At 38.0% G+C, this 26422-nt stretch overlaps 1 protein-coding gene across 1 annotated transcript in view; it reads left to right on the top strand.

The window, feature by feature from the left end:
• The window catches only part of galnt2 (UDP-N-acetyl-alpha-D-galactosamine:polypeptide N-acetylgalactosaminyltransferase 2), a 59877-nt gene that overhangs the window by 5722 nt on the left and 27733 nt on the right, over nt 1-26422 (top strand). The gene's annotated exons all lie outside the window — the stretch shown is intronic.

The following is a 26422-nucleotide window of genomic DNA, read 5'->3' as shown; positions in this document are numbered from 1 at the left end:
ATAATTCTGCGAAGGGTTCTTGTTGTCCTGAAATGCAGAACTCCTCTAACCAACCCACAATCTCCTAGCAGAGACCAGACAAGTTTTTACTCTAATTGTTGGGTATTTCTATTTATTCCCTTCAATTTTAGCTGAAGAAAAGCGGGCGTGAAGCTGCCATTTTGCTTTATGCGCTTTAACAGTGTGTATGTTGCTCTTGTAGTGATCTGAAATTTATGCCTGTGATGCCTTTTACGGCCAGAAAATGTAACCTTGCTTCTTAGTATACAAGATGCATTAAATTCTTTTGCACAATTTCGTCAGACATGGTGTTTTTCTTAGCTTGTTACCTTAGCCCATAGCCCAGATAAACAAAGAGTGAATGGAGGTTGCCACATAAACAAACAGTATATGTCAGAAAGTCCTGCTGCTCCTCTATAGCTGCGATAGCCTCAACAGTAACTTTATAGTACTTCAGGAACTTTGTCCATTTTTCTTTATGAATAGCATCATTGCTCTTTGTTAATTTCCTGTGTGCTGAGTTATGGAAGATAAACTCACTGAAACAGCCTGACTTTACTTGGAATCGATCAGAATTAATAAAAAAAAAAAAAAAAAGGAAAAAAAAAGGTGTGCTGCATGTAGCAGCTGCCTCAGCATGCCTGATCCTGCTTGGACGGGTTGTGGTGGAAGAAATGTTGTTGTGCTGGGATGCTGGTTTAATGACAATAAAAGCTCCTGATTCTGGTTATGTCAGATGAAATTATTCTGATTTGGTCGTAGGACTTGGTCTGCTGTTGAGCACCAGCACTTGTGCTAATAATGTCCAGGACCGTATCCAGCTTCTCATCTTGTTACTTCACAGTGCTAAAAATCTTCTGTCAGCTGTTCTATTTGCATATAATGGAATGCAATTTCAGAGTATGTAAATAAACCAACTCTAGCATTCAGATATTTCAGTGCATTCGTTTCATAAAGTCTTTGTTTTAATTCTACAAGCTAAAGAACGTTTTTCTAGATGCTGAATTTCACTCGGAGATGGAGTGAAATTATGATGGTGACTTGCAAAACTTTAAGACTTAATGTGAGCAATGGAGCTGGATTTATATTTCACACAATACTCATTAAATTGTTATTTCAGTGGTTCTGATTGTTAGATATATGTAGTGGAAATCTAATATTTTGACAGCTCTAGTTTCAAGCTTATCTCTTTTTTTTTTTTTTTTTTTTCCTTTGCCTTTTTTATATTTTTAGCACAGCCGCAAATGTCACTATGACTTGGGTTGACATTTTCTTTTTTCTTGAACCTGAAAAATCTAATTTAACGCCCTGCCTCCCCATGAGGCATTGCCTGACACCCTCGTCTCTTGCTCAGTGTATTTCTTCTAAAGCTTTTTTGTACATTAGGTCTTGTAATAGACATTAAAAGACTTTAAAAAAAATAATCAAACAAATCACTTAGTATGATTTAAAAGGAGGAAGCAAGAAAGTTTGATAATAAAGATGAAGAAACGAAGCAGCGGGGTGATGCCATTGGGGGTGGTGGGGATGCACAGTGTCCAGAACAGTAATATTTGTTTGTTGGTGATGATTTGTTGTTATGGTTTGCTTTTAAATTTGCCCACTCAATCCCTGTAGTTGAACAACACAGCATGTTGGATAATTTTACTCTTTCTTTCCTGGCAGATGACAAACATTCATGAAAATGAGTTAAAAGGGGTGAGAACATACATTGTTTACAGGACAGTGCAGTATTAAAGCCTTCCAAGGATCAGTGTCTTGTTTTCAAAACATTTTTTTTTTTTTTTTTTTAAAGAGCCGTCTTCTTTTGGTAGTTTATCTCTGAAACAGCAATTTTTTCAGCTGTGTCATAACATGGACTTCGACTCCATCAGAACTTCGCAGTCAGGTCAGCTGCAACCTGCGCTTCTGCTATCAGGCTAAATTATACAAATATTGATGTGATTAGGAGCCCATGTGGTCATAATATTTTGCATATGCCCTGTCTGTAGTGAGGATGGTCAAATAGAGTATTATACATCTATTACAGAAACCATCCATGTAGTTAGCTGTGTCACTTCTGCTAACTGGACTCTGGAAACGCTGTAATGATTATGATGCATGGGAGAGCACACGTCCCCCACATTTGTTAGCTTCTTGGCATTTCTTTTCATTCCAAGTGTCTTTTTTTTCTCTGAATTCAAAAGTAGCGAGACATCGCCTTATTTTCTCCTCTTTGACATATTTGAAATTTGAAGCAAATCTAAGACAGACTGCACCTGTGCATGTGTGTGTGGTCTGTAGATATTTTAGCTTGACTTGTTTTTTAAAAGCTGCTCCATCTGCTTCACTATCGGTTGTTTGTTGATGTCAACTTTCAAATCAAACATCAAATGTATGCAGAACAGATTGACAAACAAGCAAGCAGCCCTGCTGTCCACCCACCTGCTTCTTATCTTGACATATTTGCAGTAGGTGTGTGTGTGTATGTGGGTGTGAGACAGTGTGAGTGTGAGTGATCTGTCACAACTGGGTCACAGCATCCTGATGCTGACTTCATACATGTGCCTCAGCTTGAGCTGCACATCAATTTCGCTATTTTTGTTTTCTTCTGAGCATGGTCTTCCTGGCAGTTTTTTTTCTTTGCACTTAAAAGAAACCTAAATGAATATGAACAAATTACTTCAGAGCTGATTATGAAGACATCCACGCTCATCAGAAAGTTCAGTCTAATTGAATTGTAGAAATTAGATTTTTGATTTACATCATATTTTTGGAAGAATTGCAATTCTGACACATTTTCCAACGATTTCCCTTCCTAATGATGCAGTCATTGAGAAGTCTTTTAGATGTGTTTTGTGAAGCCTTTAAAGCTATGACAGAAAAGTTCCTGTTGTGTTTAAAGATGGAACAATTTTGCCAAAATAATGTCTGACTACCTGCCAAAGTGCTGGGTAGGTATGATTTTCTCGTAAATAGTGGGATGTGGGAGATGTTAATATTTCACGCTGCATCGTATCATGACCATTCAGTATTAAACTCAGGGTTGTTTTTAACTTCACTTTGTAAAAATAAAACAAAAATAAAGTTAAAAAAAAACTTTTTTTTTTTTTTGCCAAAATAGTACATCATCTAATTATCATAGATTCATTTCCATTTTCTTATGTTTCTGCTCATTTAGTGGTGTCTTCAGGTTTTAAATATCTGGCTGGATGAATAAATGAGGCAAATTTTCTTCTTGAGTCATCTTACAGGTTGTCGTGACAGAGATAGAGATCCATGCTTTTACTAACTCTCGTCTGGGTTATTGAAACTCAGTTTTATTGGAATTAATTCGGCCTCCAATTTGATGTTACAGCGGATACAAAATGCAGCTGGACAATTTTTGACTGGTACAAGTAAATGAGAACATATAACTCCAGTTTTAGCCTCCCTTCAAGGGCTTCCTGTTAATTTTCAAATCTATTTCAAGTTTGTTTTATTTATTTATTTCTAAGTCTCTGAATGACTTTGCTCCCCTTTATTTGTGTGAATTCTTTCAACCTTACGGTGTGTACCATCACACTCTCTTCAATCAGCTGACCAGATGCTTTTAACTGTCCCTGAGACATTTTATAAATCCAGAGGAGACAGAGCCTTTTCAGTTCTAGCTGCTAAAATATGGAATAAGCTTTAGCTGCAGGTTAGACGAGCTCCACTTAAAAACAACAAAAAAATTTTAAAACACACTTTTAATTCTTACCTTTCAAGCACATGAGTTTCCATCTGTGTAGTAATCTTTTACCATTTGTATATACTTGTTTTATTTAAAATTTCTGATAGTATATTCTTTGCTCATTTTAGCTGGGTTTTTTTTTTCTTTAATCCTTATTTGTCATTTGTACTCTTTTTTTTTTTTTTTTCTTCACATAATGTACAACAATTAGGTCAGCTGTTGTTTTTAAAACACTGTAAAAATAAAATAATATGGTATATTAACAGTGTCTGTACTCACAGCTTCAGAGAAAAATGTGAATTCATAGTATGGTTTGTGTTGTAGGTGTAGTTCACTGGTTCTTTCAGCTGTAACTGTAAGGAGGGATTGCAACACTTGGTAAGAAATGCTGTCACTGCTGCTTCTTGTGACGCCCCCACTTTGGTGCCAACCTCCAGATGGACTGCTTTAGGACCAAAGTGAACACACTCCCACACAGAAAGGCAAATAACGGTCCAGATTCTACAGTATACCTTTCAGGTTATTGGCCATGACTAGTGAGGAATAAGCTTGTAAAATGGCCTTTTACAGTAAAGTGAAATGTGCTTCAGAAAGCAGAGAGGCTGACTCTGCTCTGCCAGCCTTTTCTAGTGCCTTTTAAAAGGAGGAAAAAATGTGCTGAATAACTTAACAGAATGGTTCTTGGAAAGACTTATCTGTCATATTTTTCTATTTTTAGCTTACAGAAAGTCACCACACGATGGTTAGAAAGGGTTTGACTAAAAAGTCAAGAAATGTGAGGGTGTGTATTTTCAGCAACTAGTCTGAAATAAGGTCCTTTTCTGTGTGTCTGTGATTTATACACTTACTTACACAAATAAAGAACATATTTTTACCTCATGTCTCAAAGTTGAATTGTATCTGATAAGGACAACCTGAAAACAGTGAAAATGTTTTTGGACATTTAGCCTGATAGCATCAGACTTACTTTTGAAAAAACTATCAATTCAAGTTGTTCAAGTTGTTGAATCTGGGAGGAGGCATAAAAAAGGCCCTTGGACTGCAAAGCTAGCATGATGTTAAAAACAGACTGCTACTGTATGGCATATTTCCCTGGTGACAGAGACCTTGGTTGGCGGTCCTGTAAAAATAGACTCATTTAACAAGATGGGGTAAAAGTATGCCTCTACTTAAACATAAACGCTCAATTTAAACACAAACTTAGTCCATGGTCCTCAGAGGTCTTCATAATGGTAGACTTCTGCCTAGGATTGTAGCCTGTGTAGTTTTAATTGCATGCGTTAATACACAGATAATTTTGTGGTAGGAAATTCTCAGTCTACAGTGTAACTCTAGTCAGAGTTACACTGTAGTACACTGATTAAAAGGCAGCCAGTGTCCACGTCTACTTCCAGTGAGTGCTGCTACATCATAGCAATAATCTCGCAATAAACTTGTATGATTGTTTTGAAGGAAAAAGTTGCAGATCTTGATGCAACCTTTTATGCAAAAAGAGTCCAACATAGCAGAGGAGCAGTAGGTTGAAAACTATCACAACCAGTCATTGCTAATCTTGCTTTCTGGTGGCTTTTTTGAGTCAGGGCTATTTCTTTAATGGTCTGAGTGCAGTTTTAATGCTCTTGATCTCATCTCCTGTGGTTTAAAGTATAATGATAATAGTGCATGAAATAGAATGAGATAGTTAGCACGCTTTCAGCTAATCACTTTCCAACACAATGTAAAAGACACTTATAGCTTTTTTCCACATCTGTTTGAAGAAAATCTCTAGAATTTACATTGCACATTTCACAAATTTTAAATGTATATATTTTTATTAATTATTAAACCTATAAATACATTATTAAATAACTTTCCGACCATAAATCTGCTCTGGACTCGTTTGATGGCACAGGGACATCTATTATTAGCATTTTTGGAGCCATCCCTGCCCATCAGCATCCTGAAGCTGCAAAATCCCACTATATTACTTTTTCAAATGGGGGGGGTCAAGTGATATTGGAGTTTTGCTTTATGCACTACATCACATTAGTGATGGAAAGTTTGGCTCTTTTAGAAGATTCTGCTCTTTTGGCTCCCAAACGGCTCTTAATTCAGTATTGCTCAAGGTTTGTATTTTTGTAAATTTAGCCATTGTAAGTGGTTTGTTTGTTAAACCATTTTGATTTATCTTTTCATTTATCTGCTTTTTTTGTGCATTCATTATTAGAAAATGTAGCTTTGTTTAATGTTTTAACAACTGAACGCAGAACCACACCAAGAAAATCAAGTAAATAAAGGCTTAAATCTGAATAATATGTGACGATATAAATTAATTTAAACTCCAAATTTTCTCTGACATACTTTTTGTGTTAATCAGGCTTCCAATTCTCTCTGTGTGCCAGTTTGTACGACTACACTTGCTGTCTCCTTAGCGGTTCTTCCTTTACATAGTGGCATGATCCCAGTCTTTCTCTGTATATAATTGATTGAATGGTGCACCCATCAGCATGGTGCACCCATCAGCATGGCTGAAAAGAGCTCCCAGTTCAGGTAGGACGCAAGATGGATGCTGAATTTGGGGTTTATAGGGACGCATCACTGAAAAAACAGGAGAAGTTCTGTGGTACTTCTATAAGTTACTATCAGTTAGCTCAAAGGTTAGCATATTTGGCTAATTGGCTCAAATCTGCAGCCTGGTCTGGTTATCTTTTCATTAGTTGATGGTTTTTTTGGGGGGGAAAAAATGCAAACTGCATGTTTTAATGCCTTATGAGTCATTAATGAGTGCTGATACATGCACCATTTAGCCTACATGATTGATGACACACAATCTTCTACCAACTCCTAAAGAAGAAAGAGGACCACTAGTAACCATGTAGAATTACTATGACATGCCCAATTAAGAGATACTCTCAAAACCTCAAGGTTTTTCTTTTTTTTAAATTTTTTTTTTTTTTTAATACATTTTACTAAATTGACTGTTTTTGTTTTATCTTTGGCAAAAATATTTTTATGATGGTTCATAGCCTGTATGTTTTTCTTTTGTTTGTTTTTTGCTTTTGTTCAAGGACATATAAACAAAACTAACTTTTTGGTCCCCTCTTTGCATAATTTCTACACTTACTTGGAAAAAATATTTCTGGTACATGGTGTTTGACCGTTGAGTTTATGCTTGACAGGTGGAGCAGTAATGTGGAACTCCAGTCAGTCATCTGGATTTTTTTAAAATTACTTTTGTTTGAGCAACCAGTGTTTTCTATATCCACTAAATAGCCATTCATCAGCCCGCATGGAAACGTACTCACCCGATTATTTTCTCTCCGTGTATGTGTGTATATTTCCTTGGTTTTCCAGACTCAGCCTGTATTTTAGCTTCTCTGTAACAAACCATATGGTAATATGTTCATTTCCTCAGTCTCCCCAGCTCCTTCCTCTGTTCTGTCTACATTTCTTTTCTCCCCTGGTTATTTGTTCTTTGTAATACCACTTCCTCCCTTTCTCTGTCTGCATGTTATTGCATGCTATTTGTTTTTATGCATTTTGTTCTTTTGAAGCAAGCTAGGAATTTATTTGATCATCCTGGGAGCCAATTCTTTCATATGATATTCCTACAATTTCCAGACCCATCAAATAGCAGGTCTGTGGTTCAGTTTTAAGCCCCTAACCCATAGCATGAGAAACCACATAACTAGGGGAGGTTAAAAAAAAAATATTATGAGTGCTTGGGCCAGCACGGCATTGTGCCTTTTTCCGTGTCTCTGTATTTCTGCCTTAAAAGGTAGGTTTGATTTATCTGTGCTTTCAGTGAGGTGGGGGTGGAGCAGATGTGATTGTGTCAACCCCATCAAGGCGAGCTAAGAATAGCTGAAACCATCTAACACCTTAGCTTGGATTGGTTTGAAATGAGTTGTTTCTCGCCTTCCCAGCTGTTAATATAAGCTAGAGTCTGACGTCATGTTTGAGAGAAGGCCAAGTGTGCTGCTCACATTTACTTTACAGCGGGAGCTACAGCTTGCTGAGCTCAGGCTTTGGACTCCTGTTCAAATGTTCACCTCTGTGTGAGAAATAATTCTAACTGCATCTCACTCCTTTATTTGTGAAATAGGTGGATGGTTTCAGTAGAACAACACAGGCTACTGGCTGTCAGTTTAGTTTGTTCCTGGCTTACTATTTTACCTGTCAGCCTCCATCTCCTTTCCACTCTTTCTTCTGCTGCCACCCATGAACAGCATGGCAGCCTCAGAGTGCATGAAGCTCTGAGAGGTCAGAGTTCCCCTGTCAATGAATGATTGACCAAACTCTGTACAATAACATAAAAATCTTTAGTTACCAACCAGTAGCAATGACTGGATTCAATTTTGTCAGCTGTTTAATTAAAATATATGATGTAAGCAAAACGAAATGCAACTACAATTCAGGGATACTAAATCCTGGTCCTCTAGAGCCGCTTTATTGCAGGTTTTCCAAGTGTCCCTGCTGGAACACGCCTGACTCAGACTCAGACAAGCTCTGCGCATGTCTGCTAAATACACATTGATTTGAATCGGCTGTGTTACAGCGGAGACCCTTGAAAAACCTGCAGGACATCGGTCCTCAAAGACCAGAATTGAGTATCCGTGCTATAATTGCAGGATTAAGCCCATGGTTAATAATAATGATAATCCAACCTGCAAGCATGTCCACACATTGTAAAATTGCTCATTGTACTGTAACTGAAAATGTATACTTAATTTTCAACTCAAATTCTAAGATATGATCTCAGAAAAAAAAAAACATGACATGAGACTATATAGAGTGCTAAGTAAAGTAAGATTAATAGAGTATTGAGCAGAACCAACAGCGTGGATTTTCTGTTTGGCAAAGAAACCAGTTGTACCTGCTGTTTGTACGTCACTGATAACGTTATGACAAGTATCCTGCTGTGGGCGTTCTGAACTGGCCTTCAGTCAAATATTTATCATAACTGAGCAAAACTGCAAGCAACACACCCACAAACTGCCAGACCAGTTCACAGAAAGGGCTTGATAAAGGTCTGTAATATGTCACTGTCTGGTTTCTTTAAACTCCCAAGTCATTCCTCTCCCTGGGGGGAGTCAATTTGTTTCAAAGGGTTTGGATTCCACTCTGAAGAAAATTTGTCTTTTGTTGTGTGCTAGAAAATCTACCGAACAAGAAGCTAAGTGTGTAATTAAACTTCATTAGAAGCCTTACATCTGTTCCCCTTCTGTAAATCCAGCCTGTTAAATGTGTCTGTGGGGTTTAATGCAGAGCTGAGTCAGTGTCGTGATCCTGACAGGCCGTGTTGCAACACGCACACAGAAAGGTGACGTAGTTGTGCATCAGAGGGCCAATAGGAACCAGATGTTTTAATGACACAGAAGAGGGCATGCACCATCATAACACCAGAAATCTTTTACTTGCACTAAAGAACAACATGACTTGAGCTACTCTGTGGATTCTTTACACATCCCACTTAATAATTATAATCATTTTAGGGCCAAAACTTGGTCAACTAGGAGGATGCTGCACTATTGATGTTATGCTTGTAAGTGTCCATCTCTACTTGGAAGTCAGAGTATGCATCAGGCTTTGGATTTATAATTAATGTATTTCCTAATGAGCTGTGTGTGCATTTCTTTTTAAATCTATTTATTATATCTTGGCTTGCACAATTTTTAAGTTTGGGCTCAAAACGCACACAACTAAGAGCTCTATGTGCACAAATACAGACATTATCCAAACCTGTTGGGATACTCTGGTTAGTATGGAATTAACAAATTAAAAAAAACAAACAAAAAAAACCACAATGGTAAACATTTTTGGTTAAACTGATGTGCAAGGTGGTTTTCCTTCGCTTTCTGGCCTACACATGTGCATTACACACACCTCCTGCTTACTTCTGTGAGAAAAGTTTCTTAAATTACAAGTAGTTTTTTTCCTTTCTGTGGCGATGAAGAGATGGACCTACAGCACCAACATACACACAAACATGCCTGGATTATGTGCCTATAGGATTTCTGTTACCGTGATGCCTTCTGTAGCTCTTTAACCTAACGATAACTATTTGCACTAATAACATGGCCTTACTTACTTACTTTCTTGATAACTATAATTGTCTCCTAACATTGATCCCAGACGTGACTCAAAACTTCAAAATTAACTTTGTAGCTGTGCAGGCAAAATCATTGTCCTGCATTTGGGGTAAATTTCCATATGATCCCTTTTTTTTTCAAGCCATCATTACTTAAAAAACAAGTATAAACATACACACAATCTTATAGAATGAGATAATCAGCTGTAGTTTCATTTCAGCTGTATTTGAGGTTGTACATTTATCCAAAGCTGTTCATTGTTTTCTTCTTGCTGCCTTTTTAGAGCATAATATAAACTACTGGTACACTAAATTCTCTTTGAAAAACAACAGGAGCTGCAATTTTCACAAATGACATACCTCTAATGAGTGTAATGAACAGCATTATGGAAACTCTCTCTGGCATGTAAATTGCCTTAAATCCACAGAAGCCCCTGCAGTGGTAGTCATCACAGACCACCACTGGTTGCTGAGGAGGTACAATCAATTACTGTTAGGCAGGCGAAGGAGGAGAGAGGCATCAAAGAGGGCAGTAGGAAGAGAGTGCTGAAGGAAAAGAAAGGAAGTAGGAGGTTTATGAAAGAATTTGTACAACTGAATTGAAGATTTCAACATTGCAACAGACTGCATCTCAGCTCCATGACCTACTTTTTCCTTTGCTGAAACACACTCAGATGATTCAGCATTTCACTTCACCACCTTCTCCACTCCTTTTTTCACTCTTCACACTCAATACTTCTCTTCTTCTTGCTCTTCCTTTGTCTTGTTTTATAAATGCCCCTTTCTGTTTTCCAACAGCGATTGCTCTCTGTTGGAAAATTGGATCTAGACTTGGCCATTATTAGTTGGTCACCCACCAACTAACAGCAGGGAAATAAGCAGCTTTCACATTGCTGAATAATCGCTGCGACCATGAAAGCATTTGGCATTTTGAATCCACTGCCTGCATTTAAATGGAACAGTTAGGTATTTAAAGTGATGATTCACATTGTGAATAACACCAACAGATGATGGCATTATGACTCCTTTGAGTGCTACTCACTCGGCATGTGACGGATCACGTTTTATACCCAGGTAGAATGAAAAGCGGCGTAGTTAACCAGGCAGAACTGGAGATTTATTGGATCAGGTGTCCCGCCACTCTGTCTGTCTTCATTTGTTCCTCCCTGCTTCTTGTTTCTCATCCTCACTAAAGTCCTAACCACCTCTGTCAACAACTGTGAATCAGCACTCCAGCTTTCTTTTATGCATTCTTTCTTACTTTTTATTTTGCTCCTTTCATGTCTGGCTGCACTCCTGGGCAGAAGCACAGAGGGTCCTGTTTCTGACCTCTCTTGCTTAACATGAAAAGGCCATGTTTGTCTTAGACAACCTTGCTGCACGACAACAATACAGAGGAGCACCACACTTCTTTGAGCTCTATTTACCACAGCTGTTAAACCATCAGAGCCGACAGTTGGTTGTCCTGGAAGGGAATGTTTGGTAAACTGGCTTTCCTCTGCATTTAACCATTTTTAGGTTGGTGATTACACACAATTTATACTGGAGTATGTCTGCTTTGAGAAATATAACTCCTTCCTGCCCCTCAACCTTCTCCCAAGTTAACATTTAGTTGCAGATGGCATGGACAATAATATATTCACTACAGTGATTTTGAATAAACAATAAGGAGTACATCTTACAAACTTCTGTACAAACTGGATGGCAAGTGAGTGGTTGTTTTTCTCTTAAGTTTGGGCTCGATTTTATTGTATGCAGAGGCACAATGATAAATCCAAATGTTATTTTTATGGCTAACATGCCAAAACACAAAGACACTTCCCACTTCTTAACAGGCAAATAGTGGAGGGAAGTGATGCGGAAAAGTTTTTTTTTTTTTTTTTTTTTTTTTTTTTTTTACCAGAAAATTGCTTCAGAAATTGATTGGCTCTCAAAGGAGTAGTAACAAATCGTTTCCGCCTTAAAGAAAGAAACACTTGTCTGGAGCAGTAGCTGCCAGAGTCGTTAAGCTGTGGCTGTGGAAAATCAACGCACCAGACATGGCAAATGTTGAAGACTTTGTTTCCCCTGAGGGAAAGATCTTCCACTCGAGGGATGTTTTCTCAATGCCAAAAGTGAACTTAGACTTTGATTCTGACAATAAACAACAATTAAAGAGGCAGAAATGCGTGTGTCTTTTCCGGCTAAAACTGTTGTAAAAGCAACAAGTTTACAGTAAATCGTAAATTACTGGGATGTGACTGATGTGGTTCAGTAATGTGCTTCTCTGTGGCAATTTGACAGACTGAAATCACTCATTTCATTCACCTCAGCCAGTGTTTAACAAAAAAATAATGGTAACAACTGATGATTTGTTAGATCTAATAGTTTGATGAAGCAAGCTTCTCTCTCTCTCTCTCTCTCTCTGTGTGTGTGTGTGTGTGTGTGTGTGTGTGTGTGTGTGTGTGTGTGTGTGTGTGTGTGTGTGTGTGTGTGTGTGTGTGTGTGTGTGTGTGTGTGTGTGTGTGTGTGTGTGTGTGTGTGATGCAGATGGGGTTTTTGTAAAAGGGTCGGGACACACAATTGTTCCATTGAGCTGTCATCCAATGCCTGAGTCTCTCTTTCTCACACACCCTGGTGAGACTTGTCACAGTTTGCTCAGTGCAGTCTGAATTCTGAACCGATTAAAGCTGAAAGGACTTCAGGGATGTCTTGTGGATTTTATAAACACTCCCTGTGCTCTTGTTTATTTATTGTGCTGGCCTCCCTTTCTCTGTCATTTCAGTAAAAAACAAAAAAAAAAAACATTTTGCAGTGTGGAGGGATGAAATATGAGACATTCTTTACGTTTAAAAACAGTGTGTTTTCTTTAGTTGTAAATCTGCGGGATTGTGTGTGTGTGTGTGTGTGTGTGTGTGTGTGTGTGTGTGTGTGTGTGTGTGTGTGTGTGTGTGTGTGAGAGACACACTTAAGTGATGTTTTGGATAACTTCAGTTGTACCTTAAACAAGGAGTCAGAAGGGCAGCGAAAGGCTTTTTTTTTTTTTTTTATCCTGTCATGGTTGACTGAACACATTAAAGCTCTTCTCAGTTACCAACCTGTGTGTGAGTTTCAGTAGACCAGTGTTTTGCAAGTGTTTGGGTGCCCCTGTTTCTGTGAATAGCGAAACATGTGAAAGATGACCTGATTTCTCCAATGTTCAAAGTGAATGATAAAGTGCTTCTTAAATATTTGAACCATGTTGACTTTTTATGTAGTCTTTTGCAGTTTTCAAATGGGAAAAAAAAGGAAAAAGAGCCCAAGGAAAATGCTTGCACTGCATGTTCACTTGCAGACACACACACACTTGTTGGTGCTTTTGTAATGAGTTGTTCATAGGACTGTTCCAGTGCACTAGCATTCACAGAAAGAGGGTACTGTAGGCTGCGCTTGCAGGCAAAATATCCAATCAGCAACCGTGTGTGTGCTGTCACAACAAATATTCAGGTACACCGGCATTCACACAGAGCCTGGCTCACATCCTGTGATCATCATATTTACATCACACGGACCCCACCAGAGCTTCGTGGATGCATGATGGCAATAAAAAAACCTCTTTTTGCAGAGATTGTCCTGAGGCATCTTACTCCTCAGATTTTTGATGATGTTTAGATGAGAGGACTTTGGAAGCCTTGGGAAAACCTGTAGTTTATTGTGGATGTTAAGGTGTGTTTAGGATAATATATTCTCTTCCAATGTATTTGTGTAGTTTTCTTGTGCAGTAGGGCTGTGACGAAATGCTTTTGTCCCAATTCAATGCGATTCCGATTTTTTTCGGTGCTGATTCAATTTAAATTGCGATTTTCACAATTCTTCAATATGGCTGATTTTTGTAGATTAAAAACAAAATAAATGTACAAAACTTTTTATTGCTTGTCATTATTTTTGATTTCAGTTAGGAAAAAAACAACACAGTGGCCAGATCATCAATCTGCTACTTTAATGCCCAAGAAGTAAAAGTAAAAAGATCAATAAAATCATTAAAAGGGCAAACATTTTGTAATGGATTATTTTTATTTATTTGAAAAAATTTCAATTTTTAAATTCCATTTTCCCACCCATATTGTGCAGTATAACTTTGAATTCCCACTCCAGAGTCTATTAAATCTTATTTAAAGGTCTTCTGAAACTTTTTTTGTTCTACAGACATCACCTTGGCTGCCACCTTTCCTGTTAAGTGCATTTTCTTAAATCAATTATAAACATATAGCTTTTAGTCAGACATAGGTAGAAAACTGGTATTATCACTCTAGCATTAGCCGCCGCCTTCTTCTATCACTCAATCTGATGTGCTTCAGTCAGAAGAGACCTGCTAATGCTCTGTGAGTGATCACTCTTTAATGACAGAGCAAACATCAGATGGTCCACTCAGACTAATATGTTGGGGATAAACTGACCAATGCCTCAATGTTGCATCCTTTTTCTCAACTTTATAATCATCCATTTACTCATTCAGTTTTCTCACTGTTCTCTGCTTTGCCCTTGAAAAGAGAGTGGGTGTATTATGCTATATCTCCCTGCAGAAACATTTAAATAGAACCAGTTATATAAAGTCAAACCTGGTATGATGACATTAATGAATATCTTTTCAACTTTGGGGGCTTAAATGCTAAGAATCGGTCCCACATTTATCTTGGTATGTTTTTTCTTCTTTCAACTTTGGTGTTTCTGCTGCAGGTAAAACAGATACTGTAGCATGTTGATGAAATGACAGACTAAACTTTGACATGTCAAGCTACTGACTGAGGAAGAGACGGGGAAAAATAAGAATTAAAAGCGCGGGCTGAGGGCTGAACAGTGAAGGAAGGAACAGCTGTAGGCAGGAGAATTGAAGATGAGGAAGATAAAATGTATTAAAATAAAATCAGTTTAGAAAATAGGGGGGAAGGAGGGGGTTTCGCAAGAAAAGCTCAGGCATGTATAGGTTGACAGTTTTCTGCTTAAATTTACTACAATGACACCAAGAGTTATAAAAAGGGAAAAAAAACTAGTCGAGGGTGAACTTTTAAATTGCATTGTTGCTTTGCTGGATGACAAAAACAGAATGTCTGCGAATGCCGAAGGCCCTCATCTGCATCCTCGCTCTCCCACAGTGTACTGACATTTTCACTTATGACTGTGTTTGAGAACTTGTTTTTAGCAACAAGCTTTTTTCACTTCCTTTATCTTTAACGTTGAACTGCTGCCAGAAAATAGTGTGTGTGTGTGTGTATGTGTGTGTGTGTGTGCGCTCTCAGACAGTATGTGTGGCCTTTGGACAGAGTCGTGATTAAAGAGCAGAAAAAGTCTGACTTGTGCAGTTTTTTTCTTTTTTTGTTGTTTTGTTTTTTTCTTCTGGATTAAAAAAACTTCAGCATGAGGCGCAGAGGACTGTATCACTGCAGACAGTGAGGATTAGGGATACTTAGTCACATTGCAAACATTTATAACCTCATTGTCTTATGAAGGTGCATGTCATGTAATATTTTGTCTCCCTGTTCATGTTTTTTTTTTTTTTTTTTGTTTGTTTGTTTTGTTTTTAGGGACTGGGGTGTATTCTGGGCAACTAAGGTGGAAGATTGTGATCAAACTTTTGTTTTCCATCCCGTTTGTTGTCTTACAGCAGCCATAGGTTTACTGTTGTTGCTGACATGAAATCTACTCACATTCACACAGACTCATCCAAAAGCTTCACTAAATCTTACTTTGTTATAATCCTCTTTCACTTCGTTACATACTCTCATCTTTTTAATCTGGATGTGGTTGTGATTCTTTTTTTGCATAACACAACATCATCCTTGTCATTTAAAAGCAGGCATCACTTTATTAGTATTTAGGCTTTTGATGTCCTTCATTGTTGTAAATGAAGCTGCACAAGATTGGTTCTTCGGTCTCATAATTGTGTGACAGATTTTAAGTTGCAGAGGGCAAATTGTCTCATGCTTTTGGTATTGATTGGATTCTGGACCAGGTTATTTAACTGGATCTTTAACATTACAAAATAACTTTCCAGCTGGAAGCTGGCTGCTGACTAGTTGACCTGCCCTTGGCTACACCAAAACTGACTGTCTCTAATGCTGAGGATTATCGTTGTTAAAAGGTTCACTCTAATGTACCTCTGCTCCCTTCTATCAGAGATGGCTTGCCGATACGGCCTCTGACATACATTAGATGATTTTCAACATTTATTAATATGCCACTAACATGTTTGTAACTACCCAAGAAGTTTAGAGAGCTTGGATGTCCACCTAAGTGTCCATGGATAGTCGTCTCTACCAGTAACTTAGAACAATACCAAAGTTGTTGCGTGTTTGACTGTTCAAGTCGAAGAGGAGAGAAGTCATGTAAACGGAGGTAAACGGAGAAGTTTAGAAATGAAGCGGGCAGTCTAGTGTTTGTCCGGCCACCAAACTACTGAGTTTTAAGAACCAGCGAGACCAATAAACACGCTGTTGGCCCAAGAAACATATCAGGCCACCTGGAAAATGCCCAGTATGCCAGATTGCCAGTCTGCCTCTGTATATGGGGATAAATATGCTGATTTTGGCCAAAATGACAGAGAAGATTTCTTTTTATACAAGTTTGCCTTCGGTCGTTTTGAACCAGACGTTCCATGAGTGAAGCACAACAAATAAATATTTTCCTCAGACTGAATCAAAAGAATAGGAACAAATCTTTAGTCTGATTTCAGAAAACGCCCAGAACTATTTACAGAAGACAGCTGTAAGTTTCTGACATCCGTGAGGCATGTTTGACAGCTCCATTGAAAGCCTTGAAGGTAAGGTGAGCTGGTTTGACTGAGAAAATTGCAAATAAAGATCTTTTAGCTTCTTCAGATCTGCTTCTCTGTAAGCCATTTTGCTGGAATTTAATAAATAATCCGCTTAAAATATATTAAATCTTCGAGTGGCTCTATTAGTAATGAGAATGTGGGAATGATGTACTGTATACATAAGTAATGAAAAGGTGCTCAACTGCAAATTTCTCAGTTCTTTTGGACCCATTCCTCGGTTACATAGAAACAATTGGGGCAAGCTGAGAGCCTCACCTGGCCACCCTCTCCAGGCACTGGTTGAAACACAGTGCGAATATTCTGCATATGTGTAACTGACAGTTTTATTATATATTTATTCATCCATTTGTCTTTTTTTTTCTTCCTTCTGCCCAGGTAGTTGTTCTTGTTTCTTGTTCTTTTCCAAAATGACAATATCAAACAAGCAAACAATCATAGGTTTAAATAGATTTTTTTGTGACTTTAACTATGTGATAAAATAGATTTTTTTTTTCTTTTTTTAAGCTTAGTGATGGAAAATATCTGATGACTCTCCTGACTTGAGGGAAAGTCACTCCTGAGACATTTTTGATGTTTATCTGCCTCAGCGGGCTGGTCAAATACTGTCTCCTTTTTAGTTAGAACTGTGGGAAAAAGACAGTCACATTTTGTTTATAAAACCTTCTTCACTTAGTAAAGCTGTGGTTTAATGCCCTCTGGAACAGTTAAAGCTGTTGTTATTGCTTTGAGTATCAGAGAGATGTTTTTCTCTTTACTTCTGAGGGAGGTCAGGGTTGGGCTCAGCCTGCTGAGAGCCATCGTTGGAGCTGGTCTGGAGCGTGTCTTACTAAAGCAGGATTGATTCTGGCGATTGCAACGACTTGGACCTCAGTTGTACATCTGAAACACATTTCTAATCAGGAACGGCATGCTGCTGTACACCAGTCTGGATAAAAACCTGCAACAGACAGCATATAACAATATTAATCTGTCGGCTTAAATTATGTTAACACATTGGACACATTCCATATGACTCTAAAACAGCATTGTGTTACTGAGATGCTAATGTTCAACTATTTACTGGTCAGATTATTCTTTTATTATATAATAAGAAACAAAACCTCCCCAGAAAATTGGTGAACATTTTTCATTGTTATGCAACAGTACAGTTAATTAGTTACATGCAGAAGAATTTTTTTTATTTACAAGCCTCAAATGGAAAACAAAAACATGAATGTCATATCGTGCCATTACTGCTGCTGTTTCATAACCTCCTCTCCTGTTGATCATGACAGCGGTTTTTATGCTGTGTACTGTTGTCTTTTAGGGATATTGGAATGGATTAAAGTTAGAGCAAATCCCATCACTGGCACAACTTGTCAGAGATGTGATTTAATCTGCATTTTCATTATGAAATCAAACCTGGTTTTGCTTAAAGTTGCACTGTGTAACTTTCTGACCTTCAAAATGTGGTGACATTTATTATGTACATTCCTGAAACTGCACTTTGCAACTTTTTCTAAGGGACGTTGTGCCACACCAGCTGTGTTTTGCTTTACCTACTTCATCACACGATAAAACTGCGTATTGATGCACTGGACATTTGTAATGCACGCCATGGCTGCTTTCTTCAAAGAATTGCAAGAATATATTTTCAGAGGTGAAGAAAAGAAAAGCAAGAGAAGGACAGAGCAAGAGATAAGATGAGTCAACATCAGACTGACTTTTACTGGCTGGAAAGAGCTGAGGATGCAGGTAGGATGCAAGTTTGTTGCTGATTTAGCTGTCGTTAGGTGTGTCATCGAGAAAATCTGCAACAGTTTAAGTTGTAACACTTTAAGTCTAAATGTCTCCATGTGAACGTCTGTCACAACATATGTTATGTTCTACCTCCTGATTGATGGAAGATATTCCCCACACACTGCTCACATGGTTTAAAAGTAATGCATTCTGGTGACGTATGTTTGGATGTAACAGCCATATGTGCCTCACACGCCTAGGAGCGCTTTGTTGTGTGTGTCTGTTGCTGATGAACTTTTGACTCCTATCTGCAATAATCTATTAGTGGATGTTATCAGATTACTGTGGATTATACTGACTATTAGAGGCTTAGATGAGGCTAGATGACATACACACTCATAGACATGGAGTGAGCATGTGAGCTCACAACCCCCCACAAATATAAGATGAGACTTGTGAGAACACACACGCATGCCTGATCTGATCAGTTAGAAGCTTAAAGTCCATCCCATTATCAGAGAAGAGAGTTTAGTTGTGTCCCATCTTAATCCTTCAGTTGGTTAAAAACACAAGTTAAGAAACTTTCAAACTAAATGAAATTCCACCTGAAGTACTAATTCATTGTTGTGTACGCGATTAGGAATCAGTGTTGATAATCTGAGTGTTTGCTATAAGCAAAGCCTTATGTAAGCTCTTCTACATTGTGAAAATGTCACATGTAGCCTGCCAGGTATTTTGTTCATTCCCCTGTCATACTGTTAAATTAAAACATGGAAAAAGTCTTGCATGAGCATTTTTTTCTGAATGAACCTTATTTCTTTCATGCTCAGTGCACAGTAAGGCTCTTATTTCTGCACTATATGACCAAACAACAAAGCACAGGGATCATCACACAAAACATGGTCGCCACAAGTTGTACGATGGTTTACACGATAAAAAAACAACAAAAAAAACTAACCAACCACAGGATCAAAACCTAAAAAAGGCAGATGCAGCTAAATGAAATAATATAAGAACACAAGCACACTGCCAAAGAAAGGTAATAAATGTCAAAGACACTTAACCAATTTAATTAGAGGCCAACTGTCGGCAGAATTATTGACCAGATAAATTGGAATTGACACACAGCTTCACCGAAATGAAAGGTTTTATGGAACATTGCAAAAAAACCTATATAGAAATGCACTATTCTGAGATTTCCTGACTCTGCTGTTTTCCACAGTGCTGTGAAGCCATGCAGTAGAATATGGAGATTTAGCCAAGTTGTCTATAGAAAGTTTCTTTTAAAATGTATTTTTTTTGGAATGTTTTTTTTTTCAAAAGTTATTTAGTTATGACCTCAACACTTCTCTTTTCAATGCAACTTTAAGATACATTTATGTATGCTGATGGGAAATTTTCACTTGCCAAGATCAGTGTTGGGTTTAGCGTTTCAGTGTCAACAGTGCCTTATGTTGAATATAACACCTTCTGATGGAAACTATTTTAAACTAAAAGGGAAAACCACACCTGTACTTTGAGCTATCCTCGGGCATAAAATAAAAATATATAGATTTGACTGACAATTATATAAAGAGTTTTCATCTTTTGTCAAAATGCACATCAAAAGGTCATTCTTTGCATTGCCATGTTGAACAGCATGATCATCATTTATACATACTTTTAATAGAGCTGTGGTGTGACTGAAGGGCAAAACATCCTGCGATTGGACCAAATGCTTCCTTGGACCCCTTTGCTGTTGCAGAATATCGTTCACTTCTCTACTGCCTTGCTGTATAGCTGAAACTGTTGGGAGCTTCATCTGTGCACCTGGATCAGTGCATCAGCATGATTAACTCCTGGTTTCAATAGTCCATTAGTATTTTGAGAGCAGGGACTGAACTTGTCGTACAAACACCAGTTTTGGCCTTCAGCAATTTTCTGGTAGATTTATGTTCAGGTTTACTTTAAGCTGCCTCTCTCTCCTGTGTATCACCAATGATAAACTGCTTATTGTAAAGGATGGCATCCTCTGTCAATGGAGATTTGTCTCACTGACCAGCCAGCTTGAAATGGATTTTTACACCATGACTGTGAATAACACCATGCATATGTCTGCGTTGTTTGTCCAGTGTGTGTGTGTGTGTGTGTGTGTGTGTGTGTGTGTGTGTGTGTGTGTGTGTGTGTGTGTGTGTGTGTGTGTGTGTGTGTGTGCTTGTATAAAATGTATCTTTTGCTTCTATGTACTGTGACCATCTGTCTGATGACAGACAGAAAACTTCTGAGTGACATATCAGAGGGCAGAGACGGAAGAAAAGACTGACAGTGATAACCTAAAGATTTACAGATGGTAGAAAAAATAAAGATAACTTTTATTATTTTCTTATTAGTTAGATTTATGGCAGATTGACTCCTCTGCAAAGTAGATGCAGCTTAGCATAACATAATGGCTAAAAATGGATGTGGAAACCAGCAGCTTTCTCTCTGCAGGATCCAAATGTTCCTACAAGCTCTTTTAAAATTGAATGATGTCTTGGATCCGTGTTGAGTGAAAAGCCGTTTCCGTTTCACAGTTAATATTTGATGTGATTCTTTAACCCCCATCAACATGACTAAAAACATGCACGGAAGTAGTTGGCAGACACTACCAGCCACTGTGGAAAATCTCTCCCTCACAAAGTTTCACTGGTTTTGTGTTATCAGTGTTTCTCTACAAATGACAAACACAATGGCTTGTGTAGCAACACTTCACAGGTGTACCCTTGGTCATGCTGTATTCAGCAACAAATGAGAAATCGTATGTCCAAAATTTCTTTTTGAGAGAAAAATCAAGCAAAATATAACCTACTCAGAGAATTTGGTCAAAATGACCAACTAAGACTTTTGCATTTGGAGTAATTGTCTAGAAGGATAATTGAACTAAACAACTGTGAAATGTTTTATTAGAAATGTTTTTTATAAAATATAAAACTTTAGCAAATCACTGGTAAAGCATAATATTCTCATTTCTTCCTTGAATTAAGTTAAATTTGCTATGACAAAATAGAACCCATAAGCATAAAATTAAACTTTTTAATATTGAAGGTGCAGCTTCACATTTCTAACATGCAATCGATGGCAGCTTAATGTAAAACTCTGGATGGCTATAAATGTGTGGTAGCTGGAGAATCTTAATCTGAGCTCTCGTTATGATGTCTGAGCCAGAAGATCATTTGAATGGATCACTGAAAAACATATTTTCAGACAGAGGAATCCCCGAATAAAGAAACCAAGTTGTTTAAGTTTTTTAAATGGTAATTGCTCAGATGCCCAAAGTGCTGAAGTGACTTGTTTTCCTTTCCCTTTTTTTCTGAGGTGTGTTTTGATTTTTATATAAGTATCTTTTCATTCAGATGTGTTCTTTGTGGAAACAAAGCAGATGGCAGCTAAGACCATTTTCACCAAAAGCTGTTCATGTGATGTGTGGTAAAAATAGCAGTCTAACATCTGCTCCCTACTTACCCTTTCAAATCATGATTCAATCAGCAATAACGCATATTTATAGCAACCATTTGTTGCTGCATCACGTGGACAGCTCCTTAAAGCACTGCATTTTGCATATCATCTCCTCATGTTTACTATACAGACAGTTGCACTGTTTGGAGCAGAATTGCCATAAATCACAGAGAAGTAGCCAAAGTGCACTTTTTCTTATTGCCCTTTTGTTGTAAGACTTTCATCATGATTTTTCTTCTATTGAAAGGTGACCTCATGGATAAGCTGACTAACTGTGAAATAAACATTTTGTATTGAAAATGACTTGTAAAAAGATAGTCCTCAAAAAGAGTTCTTTATGGAATGAATTAATGTGCTCGAAGCACATTTCAGCAAAAGCAGAAGAGAAACTGATCTGTTTCTGCTACTATAATCTTATCTTCAGTCTTTCAACATTTGGCAATAATCTGTAGGATCTTCAGCAGGATGTCAGTATCTTTTTATATATATATATATATATATATATATATATATATATATATATATATATATAGATAGATATAGATATAGATAGATAGAGAGAAAGAGAGAGGTAGGTGTGTGTGTGTGTGTGTGTGTGTGTGTGTGTGTGTGTGTGTGTGTGTGTGTATATATATATATATATATATATATATATATATATATATATATATATGTACACTACTCACAAAAAGTTAGGGATATTTGGCTTTCAGGTGAAATTTATGGAAAATGCAATATGTTCATGCTACAGTGATATAATATCATAAAAGTAAGACATTTAAGTAGAAGGATGCACTACTGATTTCCTCATCTCAAAAAATTCATTCAACACAAAAGGTAACAACAATGGTAGTTACACCACAACAAAAACGTCTCAATATCTCGTCATGTGCCCTTGAGCATCAATTACAGCTTGACAACGACGTCTCATGCTGTTCACAAGGCAACTTATTGCCTGCTGAGGCATGACATCCCACTCTACTTGAAGGGCAGCCCTCAGGTCATTGAGGTTCTGGGGTGCAGGGTTTCGAGCCTCTACACGACGGCTCAGCTGATCCCACAGGTTTTCAATGGGATTCAGGTCTGGAGAGAGTGCAGGCCATTCCATTTGAGGTACACCAGTCTCCAACAGCCGTTCCCTGATGATGCGGCCTCGATGAGCAGGAGCATTGTCGTCCATGAAGATGAAATTAGGCCTGTGCTGTTCATGTAGGGGCACAATCACTGGATTAATGATGTTATTCAGGTAGTATGGGCTTGTCACTGTACCATTCACAAAGTGTAGGGCAGTTCTGTACCAAGTGGACACCCCTGCCCACACTGTAACACCGCCACCACCAAAAGCTCGCCTGGTGACAACAGTGGCTGATGCATAGCGCTCTCCCTGACGTCTCCAACATCGTTGCCGGCCATCATTTCTGCTCAGTGTGAATCGACTTTCATCAGAGAATAGCACTGAGGCCCACTGGTTCCTCGTCCAGCGTAAATGCTCCCTGGCCCATGCAAGACGATGATGCCTGTGCCTGGTGGTGTGATCAGGTACCTGTGCAGGTCGTCTAGCACGCAGACCATGCTGATGTAAACGGTTTCGAATGGTCTGACGTGACACTTGGGTGCCTCTCACCTCTCTTAAACGTGCCTGGAGTTGAGTGGCATTCATCATCCGGTTTCTCAGGGCAGTGTTCACAATGTAGCGGTCATCAGCACGGGATGTGGCCAAAGGACGTCCACTTCTAGGCCTTTCTGTGACTCTTCCAGTCTCTCCATATCTCTGTTGCAACCTGCTGATGACACTCTGTGACACTCCAAGCTCAGTGGCCACTTCTGTCTGAGAACGTCCTGTTTGAAGCATCGCAAAGGCAAGGGACTGTTGTTCCATTGTTAGGTGTCGTCTTGGTCTCATGATGTCAAAATGTGAACAGCATGATGAGGACAACTGTTTAAACACCAGCTCTGATTGAACCAGGACATTTATTGGTCAATTCAAGGATCACACACCTGCCGTGATTTTTGCCGTTGAGCTCCTTGTTAGAGAACAGCAACTTGTGCAAAATTTATTGAAACATTTAACAGTTGGACATGTGCATTTAAAAGCTTAGAGAACATTAAGTTCACCTGTACAGGTTTGAATGCATTTTAGGCTTGTTGTGAAATTTCACCCAAAAGCTGAATATCCCTAACTTTTTGTGAATAGTGTAAATATATATATATATATATATATATATATATATATATATATATATATATATATATATATATATATATATATATATATATATATATAATCACTATTGTGTACACTATTAAATTCTTAGATTAATTAAAAATAAATCCAGTGTCTTGTCAATATTGTGGCATTTGTAGCATGGTGATATCTGAATTTGTTCGGTTGCATTGATGAAAAATTCCAAAATTTCCTTTTTCTTTTTTTTTTTTTATAGTGTATTTATAGGAATGGTTATTCTCGTTCTCATACTCCTACTCTCCAACTCACTCAAAGTTGACCCCCTTAACCCCTGTGAAAAGTTATGAAACTTGGCACACACACCAAGCCCCGCAAAAATTTCAATATTCTATGGTCAGCATATACTTCAATGCAACAATGACTGAAGTGCTCCCCAGACACGAAAAATTCCCCATAGAATTGGGTCAAAAAGTCTTTGATGTAGGGAAATGAAATTGGGGAGACGTGTAACACCTCAAGATAATCAAAAAAGTCATTAAAACATGCTGCAATGGCACCGGGTGTCCGCCATCTTCCCATTTATGCCCATTTTTTCACTGCGTATTGTATATCTCCATAGAAACACATTGGATCTGGACCAAAGTTAACAGCGTTGGTATTTGTTAGGTCCTTAACATGCTGCATTGTGAAGACGGGAATGGGGGGGATTTCGGCAAGAGGGTCGGACCCGATGGATGCCGCTTGCGGCCTTAATTTTTAGTTCCTTTTCTGTATTGTTTTATCTTTTGCAGGGATCCAGTTCTGTCTTTGACATCTTGTTTAACCTGTTGGGAACTTCTCCTTTGTTTTTTGGTCAAGCACCCCAACTCTTTTTGTGTAGTTATACAGATATATCCTGAAAATGGCCCTATTTCACAATGATAAAGAATTCTTTAAAAAGATTTCTGGGTCCAGATGGTGATCTGGATCACTTTCAAAAATGTAGTGGAATCTAAGTTAGACCAAAACCCATTATCAAAAAAAAGTCATGAAAATCCATCCAGTAGTTTTGGTGTAAAGTTGCCATAAAACAAACAGACAGATACAGACAGGAAAAAACATAACCTGTACCACCTCCTTGACGGATGTAACAATAGGTTTATTAACCCAAGCGCTGCAGGCTGGACAGCACTGAATGGTGCTAATTGCACCACCTCCTGATGTATCAGTCCAGTTTCTTTTATTAGTCACAAGGATGAGAATCTGTCCATTTTTGTAAATGGTAAAAGCACAAGTATGACTCTTTTTCTAACAAAGGAATGAATAAATGAGAAGTTATCAGGACAAAATGAAAGGAAATTATGTGTGAATATGAGCCTTAATGTATTATTCAACCTGGTTCCAGATCTTTGAATTACTGTCCGTTGTGAATCAAAGGGTGATGAAGTAAAACAAAATGGATTTCTGTCTGAGGAGGGGGTAAATGAAGTGATTCAAATAAATGATGTATTTAAGTGTTTATGAAAAAGAGGACTGTGATTGTTCAACGAATTAAAATACTTGTCTATTGCTTTCAAATTGGAGACTAAAACAGCACTTAGAAAATAGTTTATATTGCCTAATATTAGCTAAATGATCTGAAAAGATGATGTAAAACCATTTGAGAAGCAGTATTATCTGTTCTGATCATGATAAACAAGCAGCTGTGGGTGATTGAACACGTCATTTTAGTTTTCCATTTTTTGCAGCTTTTGCTGGACATTTGTATAGTTTGGATTCAGTGAGTAGACTTATCTTGATTCACCAATAACATTCCCCAAACTCTGTTCTCACCACTTTCTACCAGGTCAATGAGCTAGCTAGCTCTTTTGATCATGGAGTAAATGTTGATGCAAGTTGTAATGTTTATTTCCTGTCTTGCCTTGCACTCCTCTTCATCTCCTTTCTTTTTGCTGTCAGTTGATTTCCTCTTGCTGTGTTTCAGCTTGCACTGTGCGTATGTAATCTGAGTGGGAGCGCTTTTAAGCTGGATATTCGGATCAATATGTCAAATCAAGCCCCCTCTTACTGAGTGACTGCCAAGCTTCATTTCTCTTTTTGTAGACCTGGAAAAAGTTTTCACACTTTTTTACCCTGATATGTCTGCTTCCTGCGACAGACATGCCGTCTATCAGTCTAAATCTGTCTTCCGCCTGCTTTACGAATTGTTCACAACACTGCAACTTGACTTTCTACTGATTTGAAAAGCGTGAACACTCGACTTCAGCCCTTGTATAGTTTCAAATAAGATTTTACGGCTTAGTTTTAAGTTTCAAATATTTATCGGCTCTTGTTGATGTTGCCACACCCAAACAGGGCCATGGATGACATGCCACTTATTTTTGGATGTTGCAAGAATTTAAATGTGAAGGGGTTTGATAATTATAATTATTGCACCACCCAGACTGTAGAAATATTTGAATCATCACTGAAGTTTATATTATTCCTTATTGTGTTGTATATTTCACAGGA

This window comes from Telmatherina bonti (genome assembly GCF_933228915.1).
Source record: "Telmatherina bonti genome assembly, chromosome: 1".
Taxonomy (NCBI): domain Eukaryota; kingdom Metazoa; phylum Chordata; class Actinopteri; order Atheriniformes; family Telmatherinidae; genus Telmatherina; species Telmatherina bonti.
The sequence above is the reverse complement of the archived record's forward strand: the minus strand, read 5'-3'. Positions and strand labels throughout refer to the sequence as shown.